The sequence below is a fragment of the Lissotriton helveticus genome, chromosome 10, assembly GCF_964261635.1.
Source record: "Lissotriton helveticus chromosome 10, aLisHel1.1, whole genome shotgun sequence".
In the NCBI taxonomy this organism is placed as follows: domain Eukaryota; kingdom Metazoa; phylum Chordata; class Amphibia; order Caudata; family Salamandridae; genus Lissotriton; species Lissotriton helveticus.
In genome coordinates, this window is record NC_136071.1 from 610,031,936 (window position 1) to 610,046,341 (window position 14,406).

At 50.1% G+C, this 14,406-nt stretch overlaps 1 protein-coding gene across 1 annotated transcript in view; it reads left to right on the forward strand.

Moving 5' to 3' along the window:
- Window positions 1–14,406, forward strand: part of TXNDC11 (thioredoxin domain containing 11) — a 450,106-nt gene that overhangs the window by 154,075 nt on the left and 281,625 nt on the right. The window lies entirely within an intron of this gene.

Genomic DNA, 14,406 nt, shown 5'->3' on the forward strand with positions numbered 1-14,406 from the left:
CCCTGATTATGGCCACAGAGGAACTGAGATCCATGTTGGATGATGGGGGAGGGCCACACAGTTATTATTTTATCTATTGGCGGCCTTTGATATGGTGAACCACACTATTTTAATCAACAGACTCTCAGAATTAGGTATAGGAGGACCGACCCTTAAACTGTTGACCTCCTTCCTCTCTGATCGAGTTCAATCAGTTGAAGCGGCGGCCTTTGCCTCAGAACAGTTTTTGCTCCCGTATGGGGTGCCTCAGGGCTCAACTCTCAGCCCTGCTTTGTTCAATCTGTATGTCTCCCCTCAGGCCAAAATCATCAGGCTCTGAGTGGTCTTGTATGCTGATGATACCCTACTGGCGGTGTCCGATTCCAGCAATTTGGACGAGACAGCAGATCGTTTCAATCTCTGTATGTCTCGGGTACATCAATGGATGGGTCTGAACTGCCTGGAACTTAATGGTGGAAAGACAGAGGTCCTCTTATTGGGCTCTGATACCTCTTCCTAGACACCCAGATGGTGGCGACGTGCCTGGGAGACACCTCAACGCCTGTAAATAAGGCCAAAAATGTAGGCATCATCTTCGATGATAAACTGACCTTCAAACATCAGATCACTTCCCTGTCTTTCCTCCATATTTTTCATCCCGAAGATGATTAGAAAAATCTGCCCCTTCATTTCACCGGAGTCAGTAAAAATTCTGGCGACAGCACTGGCATTGTCCAAATTGGACTATGCAAACGTGCTTTATGTAGGGATCCAAAAGCAGCATCATCAAAAGCTACAACGGCTTCAAAATGCAGTGGCCAGATTACTGCTGGATATTCCAAAATTCCAGCCGGTCTTGCAGAAGTTGAAAAGCCTACATTGGCTCCCTGTGGAGAAGAGAATTATATTCAAAGCCCAATGTCTAGCTTTTAAGGCACTCCATGGGGTGGGCCCTGACTTGTTGAAAAAGCAATTGAAATGGTATGTACCAACCAGAAATTTGAGGTCGGCTCATTGCAAACTCCTTCAAACGCCCAGAATTAAAAGAGTTTTTTGAGGTGGAAGAAGTTTTTTTTTTGGGAACCGTTAAAACCTGGAACGGGCTTCCCGGTGAGATAAAGAATTGTCCTACTATCCTGGCCTTCACAAAAATTTAAAAACCTGGCTTTTTGTAAATTAATTTTCAGTTCTGGATTGCGTGGCAACCTTCTCTTTCCATCTGGCTCAAGCGCCTAGACGCTGTTTGGCATTTGTGCGCTATATAAATGGTTAAATCAAATCTTATACACTTGGCAACAGTACCTGCTGCACTGATGACTGGCCCTTTAAAAACAAAAACGCCACTTACATTGTCCTCTTCTTTGGAGTACTTTTCTGAAGAACCTGTCTATGGCCATTTCAAACATAAAAATGAGTCCCTATGCAGTGCTCTCTATTCTGGGCCACCTCTTTGACAAGATTGATCAATCTCGCTCCTTTCCCTTTTCTCCTGGACCATTACTGTGAGGCGCCAGGGGTTGAGAGGATTAAGGCTCTGCATCTTAACACAACCCTACTGGCCTTCTTCCTGTCACCCCATGGACTCACCTTTCACAAAAAAAAACTGCCCCTGAATGGTTTATGCTGAGTTTGTGGTGCCTCTGCCTGAAAGCGAAGGGTGTGGTGGTAGTGCAGAAAGTTTAAAAAATAAACCAGCCTTCTTACCAACTGCTAACTGATTGAGTCACTTAAAGTCAAGACCACTGGAATTATGAGTTTCTGCAGCAGCAGTGTTTTCCCAAAAATTATGAGTTTACCGCATTTGCTAAATAATCCAAAATCTGCTACATAGTCTGTAGATTTGAACAAAAACTTTATTCTAGCTCAAATGGAACAAAAGTTAGTTAAAACATGGTAAAGTGTTCCAGCGCAATGGAAGGCCCTTAGCAAACATTCACTGGTAATCATGTAGTAGCTTACTGCTGTATTTGGGTGTTAAACTGGTACTAATGAGGTGAAACATTTCCCCTGACAGCGTTACCATGAGTTAAAACGACAAAATAATGAAGTAATGCTAACCACAAAATGTGCCGCATTGAGCCGCATAATATACCTTTTCTTGCTGCATCATTTAGTCAACCCTGCAGCATTATTTGGTTCTCTCCTGCTGAGTAATTCCAGTGCCTCTGCTCTTAAAGCTACAGGGTGGCAAAGATTTATTCTTTTTGAGATGTAATATAGGATTGTTATCTGATATCTGGAATAATGGAGACACTTATAAAAGTGTCTGCATTAGTACAATTTGATTACCAATTACTAAAAAAACAAATTTTGAAAGAACTTGTTTTATCTCAATCACTGTATCGTTTTGCAACAGCCTATCTTAGACTATGTAAATACTATTTTAAAATAATTACTTGCATATTCACATTGCTTTCTGCCACAGGCTGTGACCTAATAGCACTATAAAGAGGGCCACTAGAATTATGTGGCAGGAGAAGGCCAAATTATGCAGTAGAGTTGACTAAATTATGCAGCAAGCAAAGGTGAATTATGCTACATAATGCTGCATATTTTCTGATCACATTACTGCATTATTTTGACATTTTTACACTTAACACTGTCCTGGCATATTGCCCCTCATAACACCCACATATAGGAACAAGCATTAGAAATGCAATCGGGCTCGGATTTATTTGAGTTTGAGCTAATGGCATTGTAAATGCCAATGTATTGTTGCTATGTGTTATGGAGTGTGTTCATGTGGTGTGTACTGCTAGGGATCTCCTTGTGAATGTGCCAATATTGCACCACTTGCCTGTGATGTCCTTCTTATGTGTGAGAAGCTTGCACCTCTGCTGCCTGTGGTCTCCTTGTGAGTTTAAGAAGCTTGCACTGCTGCTGCCTGTGATGTCGTTCTTGTGAGTGGGTGAAGATTGCACCTCAGCTGGCTGTGGTCTCCTTGTGAGTGTATGCACTGTCATTGCTAGCCTGTAGATATGCACTATCATCGCTAGCCTGTAGATATGCATTGGCTTCACTAGCCTGTAGGTATGCACCGTCATCGCTAGCCTGTAGATATGCACTGTCATCGCTAGCCTGTAGATATGCACTGTCATCGCTAGCCTGTAGATATGCGCTGTCATTGCTATCCTGTAGATATGCGCTGTCGTAGCTAGCCTGTAGATATGCATTATCATCGCTAGCTTGTAGGTATGCACTGTCATCGCTAGCCTGTAGATATGCTTTGTCATCGCTAGCCTGTAGATATGCACTGTCATCACTAGCCTGTAGATATGCATTGGCTTCACTAGCCTGTAGATATGCACCGTCATCGCTAGCCTGTAGGTATGCACTGTCATCGCTAACCTGTAGATATGCATTGGCTTCACTAGGCTGTAGTTATGCTCTGTCATCGCTAGCCTGTAGATATGCTCTGTCATCGCTAGCCTGTAGATATGCACTGTCATAGCTAGCCTGTAGATATGCACTGTCGTCGCTAGCCTGTAGATATGCACTGTCATCGCTAGCCTGTAGATATGCACTGTCATAGCTAGCCTGTAGATATGCACTGTCGTCGCTAGCCTGTAGATATGCGCTGTCGTCGCTAGCCTGTAGATATGCGCTGTCGTCGCTAGCCTGTAGATATGCGCTGTCGTCGCTAGCCTGTAGATATGCGCTGTCGTCGCTATCCTGTAGATATGCGCTGTCGTTGCTAGCCTGTAGATATGCATTGGCTTCACTAGCCTGTAGATATACACTGTCATCTGCACTCTGCACCGGCACTATGCACGGCACTCTGCACCGCCACTCTGCACCGCCACTCTGCACCGCCACTCTGCACCGCCACCCTGCACCGCCACTCTGCACCGCCACTCTGCACCGCCACTCTGCACCGCCACTCTGCACCACCGCACTGCCACTCTGCACCGCCACTCTGCACCGCCACTCTGCACTGCCACTCTGCACCGCCACTCTGCACCACTGCACCGCCACTCTGCACTGCACCACCACTCTGCACCGCCACTCTGCACCGCCACTCTGCACCGCCACTCTGCACCGCCACTCTGCACCGCCACTCTGCACCGCCACTCTGCACTCTGCACTGCCACTCTGCACTGCCACTCTGCACTGCCACTCTGCACTGCCACTCTGCACTGCCACTCTGCACTGCCACTCTGCACTGCCACTCTGCACTGCCACTCTGCACCGCCACTCTGCACTCTGCACCGCCACTCTGCACCGCCACTCTGCACCGCCACTCTGCACCGCCACTCTGCACCGCCACTCCGCCACTCTGCACCGCCACTCTGCACCGCCACTCTGCACTCTGCACCGCCACTCTGCACCGCCACTCTGCACCGCCACTCTGCACCGCCACTCTGCACCGCCACTCTGCACCACTGCACCGCCACTCTGCACCGCCACTCTGCACCACTGCACCGCCACTCTGCACTGCCACTCTCCACTGCCACTCTGCACCACCACTCTGCACTCTGCACCCCCACTCTGCACCGCCACTCTGCACTCTGCACCGCCACTCTGCACCGCCACTCTGCACCGCCACTCTGCACCGCCACTCTGCACCGCCACTCTGCACCGCCACTCTGCACCACCGCACTGCCACTCTGCACCGCCACTCTGCACCACCGCACTGCCACTCTGCACCGCCACTCTGCACCTCTGCACCGCCACTATGCACCTCTGCACAGCCACTCTGCACCGCCACTCTGCACCGCCACTCTGCACCGCCACCCTGCACCGCCACCCTGCACCGCCACCCTGCACCGCCACCCTGCACCGCCACCCTGCACCGCCACCCTGCACCGCCACTCTGCACCGCCACCCTGCACCGCACCGCCACTCTGCACCGCCACTCTGCACCGCCACTCTGCACCGCCACTCTGCACCGCCACTCTGCACCGCCACTCTGCACCGCCACTCTGCACCGCCACTCTGCACCGCCACTCTGCACCGCCACTCTGCACCGCCACTCTGCACCGCCACTCTGCACCGCCACTCTGCACCACCACTCTGCACTCTGCACTGCCACTCTGCACCACCGCACCGCCACTCTGCACCGCCACTCTGCACCGCCACTCTGCACCGCCACTCTGCACCGCCACTCTGCACCGCCACTCTGCACCACTGCACCGCCACTCTGCACCACCACTCTGCACCGCCACTCTGCACCGCCACTCTGCACCGCCACTCTGCACCGCCACTCTGCACTGCCACTCTGCACCGCCACTCTGCACCGCCACTCTGCACCGCCACTCTGCACCGCCACTCTGCACCGCCACTCTGCACCGCCACTCTGCACCGCCACTCTGCACTCTGCACCGCCACTCTGCACCGCCACTCTGCACCGCCACTCTGCACCGCCACCCTGCATCGCCACCCTGCACCGCCACCCTGCACCGCCACTCTGCACCACTGCACCGCCACTCTGCACTGCCACTCTGCACTGCCACTCTGCACTGCCACTCTGCACTGCCACTCTGCACTGCCACTCTGCACTGCCACTCTGCACCGCCACTCTGCACCGCCACTCTGCACCGCCACTCTGCACCGCCACTCTGCACCGCCACACTGCCACTCTGCACCGCCACTCTGTACCACCGCACTGCCACTCTGCACCGCCACTCTGCACCTCTGCACCGCCACTCTGCACCTCTGCACCGCCACTCTGCACCTCTGCACCGCCACCCTGCACCGCCACCCTGCACCGCCACCCTGCACCGCCACCCTGCACCGCCACTCTGCACCGCCACTCTGCACCACCGCACCGCCACTCTGCACCGCCACTCTGCACCGCCACCCTGCACTGCCACTCTGCACCACCGCACCGCCACTCTGCACCGCCACTCTGCACCGCCACTCTGCACCGCCACTCTGCACCGCCACTCTGCACCGCCACCCTGCACCGCCACCCTGCACCGCCACCCTGCACCGCCACCCTGCACCGCCACCCTGCACCGCCACCCTGCACCGCCACTCTGCACCGCCACCCTGCACCGCACCGCCACTCTGCACCGCCACTCTGCACCGCCACTCTGCACCGCCACTCTGCACCGCCACTCTGCACCGCCACTCTGCACCGCCACTCTGCACCACCACTCTGCACTCTGCACTGCCACTCTGCACCACCGCACCGCCACTCTGCACCGCCACTCTGCACCGCCACTCTGCACCGCCACTCTGCACCGCCACTCTGCACCGCCACTCTGCACCACTGCACCGCCACTCTGCACCGCCACTCTGCACCGCCACTCTGCACCGCCACTCTGCACCGCCACTCTGCACCGCCACTCTGCACCGCCACTCTGCACCGCCACTCTGCACCGCCACTCTGCACCGCCACTCTGCACCGCCACTCTGCACTCTGCACCGCCACTCTGCACCGCCACTCTGCACCGCCACTCTGCACCGCCACCCTGCATCGCCACCCTGCACCGCCACCCTGCACCGCCACTCTGCACCACTGCACCGCCACTCTGCACCGCCACTCTGCACCGCCACTCTGCACCGCCACTCTGCACCGCCACTCTGCACCGCCACTCTGCACTCTGCACCGCCACTCTGCACCGCCACTCTGCACCGCCACTCTGCACTCTGCACCGCCACTCTGCACCGCCACTCTGCACCGCCACTCTGCACCGCCACTCTGCACCGCCACACTGCACCGCCACTCTGCACCGCCACTCTGCACCGCCACTCTGCACCGCCACTCTGCACCGCCACTCTGCACCGCCACTCTGCACCGCCACTCTGCACCGCCACTCTGCACCGCCACTCTGCACCACCACTCTGCACCACTGCACTGCCACTCTGCACTGCCACTCTGCACTGCCACTCTGCACTGCCACTCTGCACTGCCACTCTGCACCGCCACTCTGCACCGCCACTCTGCACCGCCACTCTGCACCGCCACTCTGCACCGCCACTCTGCACCGCCACTCTGTACCACCGCACTGCCACTCTGCACCGCCACTCTGCACCTCTGCACCGCCACTCTGCACCTCTGCACCGCCACTCTGCACCTCTGCACCGCCACCCTGCACCGCCACCCTGCACCGCCACCCTGCACCGCCACCCTGCACCGCCACTCTGCACCGCCACTCTGCACCACCGCACCGCCACTCTGCACCGCCACTCTGCACCGCCACCCTGCACTGCCACTCTGCACCACCGCACCGCCACTCTGCACCGCCACTCTGCACCGCCACTCTGCACCGCCACTCTGCACCGCCACTCTGCACTCTGCACCGCCACACTGCCACTCTGCACTGCCACTCTGCACGACCGCACCGCCACTCTGCACCGCCACTCTGCACCGCCACTCTGCACCGCCACTCTGCACCGCCACTCTGCACCGCCACTCTGCACTCTGCACCGCAACTATGCACCGCCACTCTGCACTCTGCACCGCCACTCTGCACCGCCACTCTGCACCACTGCACCGCCACTCTGCACTGCACCGCCACTCTGCACTCTGCACCGCCACTCTGCACTGCCACTCTGCACTGCCACTCTGCACCACGGCCGCCACTCTGCACTGCCACTCTGCACTGCCACTCTGCACTGCCACTCTGCACCGCCACTCTGCACTCTGCACCGCCACACTGCCACTCTGCACTGCCACTCTGCACGACCGCACCGCCACTCTGCACCGCCACTCTGCACCGCCACTCTGCACCGCCACTCTGCACCGCCACTCTGCACTGCCACTCTGCACCGCCACTCTGCACCGCCACTCTGCACTGCCACTCTGCACCGCCACTCTGCACCGCCACTCTGCACCGCCACTCTGCACCGCCACTCTGCACCGCCACTCTGCACTCTGCACCGCAACTATGCACCGCCACTCTGCACTCTGTACCGCCACTCTGCACCGCCACTCCGACCGCCACTCTGCACCGCCACTCTGCACCACTGCACCGCCACTCTGCACTGCACCGCCACTCTGCACTGCCACTCTGCACCACGGCCGCCACTCTGCACTGCCACTCTGCACTGCCACTCTGCACCGCCACTCTGCACCGCCACTCTGCACCGCCACTCTGCACTCTGCACCGCCACTCTGCACCGCCACTCTGCACCGCCACTCTGCACCGCCACTCTGCACCGCCACTCTGCACCGCCACTCTGCACCGCCACTCTGCACAGCCACTCTGCACCGCCACACTGCACCGCCACTCTGCACTCTGCACCGCCACTCTGCACCGCCACTCTGCACCGCCACTCTGCACCGCAACTCTGCACCGCCACTCTGCACCGCCGCACTGCCACTCTGCACTGCCACTCTGCACCACCACACCGCCACTCTGCACCGCCACTCTGCACCGCCACTCTGCACTGCTAGATATGCGCTGTCATCGCTAGCCTGTAGATATGCACTGTCATCGCTAGCCTGTAGATATGCGCTGTCATCGCTAACCTGTAGATATGCTCTGTCATCGCTAGCCTGTAGATATGCATTGGCTTCACAAGCCTGTAGATATGCACTGTCATCGCTAGCCTGTAAATATGCTCTGTCATCGCTAGCCTGTACATATGCACGGTCATCGCTAGCCTGTAAATATACACTGTCATCGCTAGCCTGTAGATATCCATTGGCTTTACTAGCCTGTAGATATGCATTGGCTTCACTAGCCTGTCGCACGTGTGACTCCACTCAGCCTTTCATCCTTCTGAGGTTGATAAAATGAGTACCACCGAGTCGGATAACAGTAAACATCTGTTATCTGTCAACAGCAGCACTCGAGCTCTTGTGGGGTAAAGTGGCGCTTTTTTTTGGGTGCATGCACATTGTCAAACTTCTCCCGGCCTGCTGATTTAAAGCTCGGTAAGCCCCCACAGAGCTGCTTTTTAATTGCTTCCGAGGGATGCAGGTCAGATCTCCAGTTAGCCGCAGCGCCTTGTGGTTGCAAAAGTCAGACTGTGGCTTTTATTTGCATTTGGAAAACATTTTTTAACTTATTAATGGCATGTAGGTAAATAATTATTTTTAATAAACGGAAGAGAAGCCTACGATAAAGGAATACCGTTCACAGAATTATGCGCTCTTTCAGTATACAGCAGCCTGTCAGACTATGCTGAAGTTCAACACCACTGCAGGACTCTGCCCAGAAAGCAAACAGTTCTAAAAGGCGCTGCCTGCCAGCTTGCTATTCATTACCTCAGCTCCGAAAACAAAAGCTGCTGCAAAGAAACACATTATAAACTCGAGAGAACAATTCCATTCACACCGGCCACGGACCATTCCAGAAAAAAAAAATGAAACTGAGATTAAAAGAACAGCCCATGACAGAACGTCAGACTCTTGTTCTTGAACTAATGAAGCCCTTTCCCGGCCTGGCATGGAGCAGCTGCGCGCTGAGCGCTGCTGAATGGTGAACGCGCCCGGCCATCTGGATTCACTTACGGAGGCACCCTGACAGCTCCTAATTATAATTAATGTACTTCTTTGCGCGCACACGAACGAAAAATGCCCAACATGGCGGACGAAAACTACATTTACCCTATCACTTCAAGGCTATTAAAACGACACCACAACGAAGACGAATCACTGGCCAGATGACATAACACACTAAGGAATGTGTGGAATTTGTCTCGCCAAAGCCCTAGGAGATACTTTTTTTTTCTCTTCTTTAACATTAGGATCTCGAAACTCCTCCCACTTACGTGGGCGGAGGCCGAGCCCTAAAAAGGAACAGAAAGATGACCAGCTAACCTTTACAAAGGACCTTCCACTGCGGGGGTAACGTGTTGCTGCATTCTTAGTAACTTTTGAACTGTTTGAGTTAGAAACATTTTTTTTTTTTAATCTGCAAATTATGCGGTATATGATGAATTATGTGGCAAATGCAGGATACATCCATTACTATGCGAAAAAAGCCAAAACCACACAATTTCATAATTCCAGTGGCTCTGACTATAAATACAAAGGTCACAATTACTCTGCACCAATTAGGGTTCAATTATGTGTCGCTCAGCTTTAACACACACCGACATCTGCAGTGATGGTAGTCACTAACTGAGGTTTCATAACCTAAAAGAGTACATTTATCACCAGTTACTTTAACTTGCATTTATTTTCCAATTAAGTTGTTCCTGCGTTATTTTATATACACAACTGTGAAAACACAAACACTGACTTTTTTTTTAGCAACCTCTTTGACCCCCGCCCCCACTGAACTCCAATCACCGTTCTCACTTCAAGGGCTCTAAGTAAATGAAAACAGCCTGAAAATGCAGCAAATAAACATCACACTTCCAGGCCATCATCATTTACATGTACCTGCAGAGGCATTTGCACGCCCCTGGGAACCCATCCATGCCCCCTAGGTGGGAGCGCACCACAGTTTGAAGACCTCTGCATTAGACAAACTTCAAATATTCTGTGTGATTTAAAAAAAAATTGTGTACATTTGACACCATAAACCAACTATGGATTATGCAGATGTTAAAGTTTGTGTATTGCATCAGTTGTTCATTTTGTCACCACATGAGCATACTGTGCCTTTCTTAATTAGCTCCCATTTAATACTTTTTTAGAATTGTGCCCTTTAACTCGGATCCTTAGCAGGAAGTCTAAAAGGCAAATGACAACACCAGTTTTCTTTTTCTGGCAGAAATAGGAACTTTTGCTGATTGTACAGGAGTGAATGTGGGAGAGTCCGATAAAGAATTCAAGTTAATCTTGGAAATACCTACAGAGCCTTCCAAATTGAGCGCAATTTCAGAAGCACAGGCTAGACAAAATAATGAAATGTGAAAACGAAGAAAAATAACAACCTGGTAGTGTATAGCATTTGCTAAGCACATGTATGTGGCAAAATAGTTAGACACTTACGTGACTGTGAAAACACAAAACCTACTTTTGTTAGCGACATCTTTGACCCCTGCCCCCACTGTTTTCCGATCAAAGTTCTGACTTCAAGGGCTCAGAGTAAATGAAGACAACCTGGAAATGCAGCAAATCAACATCGCCACACTTCCAGGCCAGCCTCATTTACATGTACTCGTAGAGGCATTTGCACCCCCTGGGAACCCGTGCCCCACTGTTTGAGAACCTCTGGTTTAATGATTTTGCATAATATCACGAGTTTAGTGTGCAAGAGGGTCCTCTCACTCTATATTCCACTTAATCCTCAGTTGATCCGTTCTGTGTAACTGCAATATTTACTGTTCAGTGTCCCTACAGTCCATTGTTGAAGGAGTTCAGGGAACATCTTGCTGTGCTGAGCCTCTGACAGTCTGACTTTACTCCTAATAGGGAGCAAGTCTGGGCCTTGTTAAACTACAGAGTTCCAATTTCAAATTTCTTGGATTGGGTGAGGCAGTCATGTGGATGCTTTTGGACCTACCTTCCGCAGTGGGCACCCTGGATTCCCGTCTTCTGTAATCCGGGATTGGCATGATGAGATGATCGTTTGTTGATGGCTTGTGGTGGTGTGGATCATTTTTTATAAAGTGAGTTTGATGAAGACAGCTAGGAGATTCTACATTCCCTTCGTCGGTGAAGCTCATGCCTGTCCCGCTATAATTTAAGATACATCTGTAGCCAATTCCCCAAAACGTTATCAGCCTTTCTTGGCATCAGTACTTCAAAGATACGAAATTATATCTTTCATATCAAATGAATAAGCTGTGGATTGGGCATTTATTCGGAATGTTTTCATGGAAATTTAACAGTGTAGGAACACAAATGATTTTTCCCTCACTGTCATCAAAGATAAACTGTGCTACTTCTGCAAGCCTCTTTAAAAAAGCTTGGGGGAAAAGTGATCACTGCACAAACAAATGTGCGGTTTTTTTTGTTAGCAGAAAAGTTAACGCTCAATTGAATAAGGGGGCATCAGTGGAAACAATCTTGGATCCTGAAATGTCTTTGAAACACCACATCCAATTATTATGTTAAAACTGCAGTTAGTAAGAGACCACCTCTGATTGAAGAACAGAGAGCTGCTATTGCTCGTGGGGAGATTGGATCTTAACTTAATTATTATATCACTCTGTTTGTGGGGGTGTGAGAGACACGGAGAAGCGAAACCGAAAACTGCAAGCCTTCAAGAACAGTGCTGCTAAGGGAGTTTAGAATTGCCCCTCCCCCCCCCCCCCCCCCGCCCCCCTTGCTCCTTACGGGTCTCATGTACCCAGTCCTTAGACCTAGAATCTGACAGCAATGTTTTGTTTTATGAACAAGATGCTCTATGGTGGGACTTATCTGCATCAGCCTCAGCATAAAACTAACATTGGCAAAGCCAGTAGGTTGCCCCGGGGCAAGTGTAATTTTTGCCCCCGAAAACGTATGCAATTTGCAACAAAAAAAATTGAAACAGGCAAAAATATGAAAATATCAAAATAAGCAGTAGCCCAACAGCATTACTCCTGTCACTGAAGTGCACTTCCAATAGAGACAGCTATCCCCCTTTGAAAATCTGATACCATCTTTTTTGTGGAATCTGTAACATTTGAAAGGTTTGTATCCGCAATTGTTGTGGCAATCCATTGAATATCTCATCGCAATTCGCAGTTAAGATGGTACGCACCCTTAATGCCCCATCATATTTGTGATCGGAATGAGTTGTTAAACGTCTTTTGCGATTTGGGTTTAGTAAATACCAAAAAGTAATTTTGTAGGCAAAAACCCAACACTTTGAAAACCACATGGTTTGCAACAGAGAAATAATTTAGTACATAGGACTCATGGGGTTGTAATATTAAACTGCCCTTTAGGTCTTTAGTGTTACACTAAATGTCAGATGATTTTTTTTGTGTGTGTGTGTGTGTGTGTGTGTGAGCACTATTTCTGTCTCCTCTCAAAGTGAGAAAAGGTGAAGGGAGGGCAGAACAAATACAACAAGCATTGACATAGCCAATAGGTCTCACTTTTGGGACCTTGTAAGTATTTAGTTATGCAGCACAATATCATTGGTGCAACAACAGTAACTGTTGCATGGCTAAACACTTATAAGGTACCAAGGGCGAGACCTATTGGTTATGCCAATGCTTGTTTACTTGGCCACTAGTCGGTTGGGTATTTCAATCTCTTATATACCCCTCTTGGTGCACCTGGTTTGTTGAATGGTCCATAAATGCACGTTGTTTTTCTTTAGATGCACTGCTGTGTTTTAACCCTTTAAGTGCTGCACACGTCCGCGGAGGGGTTAATAAAAATGGCGATTGTTATTGTTTGATTTACTTTGTGTTGTGTTTTTGTATACGAAAGTTAAATTCACAAAAAACGAATTCAGTCACCAACTATTCTTAGCACATTTTAGTTAGGGGTGTGTGAAGGTTTTGTTAAGCACCCAGAGTCTTGTATAGATCCTTATAATTTAATTATATGTAGCTCGCTGAGTTTCCTGCAATTACGCCCTGGTCTAGTTTGTCCCAGTAAACTGGCAATATTTCCTTGGAGTGCTAGTTACTGTTAGAAAAGGTTTAATGATTGTGCCTTTTTCTCACGAATTAACTGTAGAACTGTTTCTTTACTTTGCAACTGCATGGATGTTGACAGTCTGTTTTTTTCCAAACACATTTAAAGGAGCTTGGAAAGTCTAATTTTGCAGTGAGAACTCATGGGGGGAAATGTTGCTGTAGCAATCATAGTATTTATAGCACTCGGAACAATTACAGCAAGATCACACTATAAAACTTCGTCTTACACCCCTAATTTCAAGAGGTAATCAATCTATTTGTGGGGAGATTTAGTTCTTGGCTTTACCTCCACCAAGCTATCTAAAATGGTAGTACACTTCCAAACGTAAATGCACACCAAAGTTCGAAAATGGAGTAGGTTACTTGATGGTGAATAGGTCACATCGAAATACCAAGATTAACCGCCTCATTTAGAGTTCTGTGTTAATGTAGGGTGCAAAAACTCCATTTTAAAATACCAGTTGTGCAAGTTGTCGGGTCAAATTGTTTGTTCGTTTGCTACTTTTGTGATTTTTATCGGGGATTGCAGTCTTTGTGGCACTGCCTGTTGGCCCTTTGTTCTGCCTGGACCGCATTCTGTCACGCTTGCTCTAATAGCGAAAGGCACTCAATTTCAATTTCCGTCTTTATTCGATCAAATCAATCATAAAAGACACATTTAAACAATACAATAATAAGTAAAAACACACAGAAGTTTTGTTAAAAAAATGAATTTAAAAAATGACGTATTAAAATTCCATTTCTGATCGAAAAAAAGATGCCAGTGATGTTAAAAACAAATATATCATAAAAATATAAAAACTTCGAAATAAGAAGCATTCCAAATCCAGTACAAGGCTAAACATAGTTGGTAACCTCCTCTTCTTTTATTTTTTTTTTTTGTTTATTTTTTTATTTATTTATTTTTACTAATTTTGTTCATAGAAAACCTAGAGAATGCTGTTACACAGTACATCAGGTTACATTGTGCCTTGCAAATTATTCCGTCTAAGTGCCCAG